Source organism: Prunus persica, chromosome G2 (genome assembly GCF_000346465.2).
Source record: "Prunus persica cultivar Lovell chromosome G2, Prunus_persica_NCBIv2, whole genome shotgun sequence".
NCBI classification, from domain to species: Eukaryota; Viridiplantae; Streptophyta; class Magnoliopsida; order Rosales; family Rosaceae; genus Prunus; species Prunus persica.
This window is the reverse complement of record NC_034010.1, coordinates 18,809,257-18,810,584: the sequence shown is the minus strand read 5'-3', so window position 1 is coordinate 18,810,584 and position 1,328 is coordinate 18,809,257.

The window sequence follows — 1,328 nt, the reverse complement described above, 5'->3', positions numbered from 1 at the left end:
TCCCCAGATGGATCTTCCCCAGAATGTGAAGCCCAAATAGTCAGGGTGTCCACTCATATATCAAAAGAGCACAAATATCCACGTCTAGTTTCCACTAGAGTGTTGGAAGAGAAAAAAATGCTGGACTTTGAGAACTGATGCACTGACCCGAGGCTAAGCAGTATTTGTCCAGCTTCTCTTTTAGCTTCATATAGTTTTGAGCTTCAGCTTTCACAAAGAACAAAGCGTTGTCGGCGAAAAAGAGATGAGAAATCATTGGGCATCTACGTGCGATACGAACGCCCTTGATCTCTCCATTATGGACAGCACTAGACAAATTTCTCGAGAGGGCTTCACTAACCAGCAAGAACAGGTAAGGGGAAAGCGGATCCCCTTGTCTTAGGCCACGGGTTGGTTTGAAGAATTTACCAGGTTGGCCATTGATAATAACCGCAAAGGAAACAGAAATGCAGTTCATGATGAGGTTTATCCATACTCTAGCAAAGCCCATTTTAATCATTACAGCCTCTAGAAAATCCCACTCAATCCGATCATAAGCCTTGTTCATGTCGATCTTTAAACCCGCCTCATGTACACCCCCTGAATTCTTTAATTTCAAATAATGAAAGGTTTCATGTACCATGAGAATATTGTCTTGAATTTGCCTCTCTGGCACAAAGGCATTCTGGTTTTCAGAAATAATGTCAGGGAGAATCGTTTTCAGTCTGTTTGCAATGACTTTAGCCACAATCTTGTAAGAGTTGTTGCATAGGCCGATTGGCCTAAACTGATTGGTGTTCTCTGGCACTTGGACTTTAGGAATCAGAGCAATGAACGTCCTGTTAAGGGCTTCCAAACGGATTGATAAGCATGAATCAAAGTCAATATTCCAATTACACTGCTTACTAACTATTAGGAATCAGAAAGAAAAATAAATCTGATTCTCATTAAAACCGTTTACTATTCTAAAGAATTGGAATCAAAATAAATTTGATTACCAAAATACCCTTCTACAAAAAGAAATTTTATTTTGTTCAACTCCTTATGCAAGTTTTCAAATGACAAAAATTGTGTAATGTAATAATAACCAACTTTTTATATATCATAATGATAAAATAGAATTTAATATTTGTAAAAATAATATTTTTTTATAGGTTTAATTATTTACTTCCAATATATCTAGATATATAAAATTATAAAAATAATTAAAAAAAACCAATGCATTCTTTTATTGCATGCAACATTCTATAACAAAAACATGAGATGTCATGTGACAAAATGGGCATAATGGCTGCTATTATTGTGCCTAAAAAAATTTGTTATTTTTATATAAAGGGCTAAAAAAATTT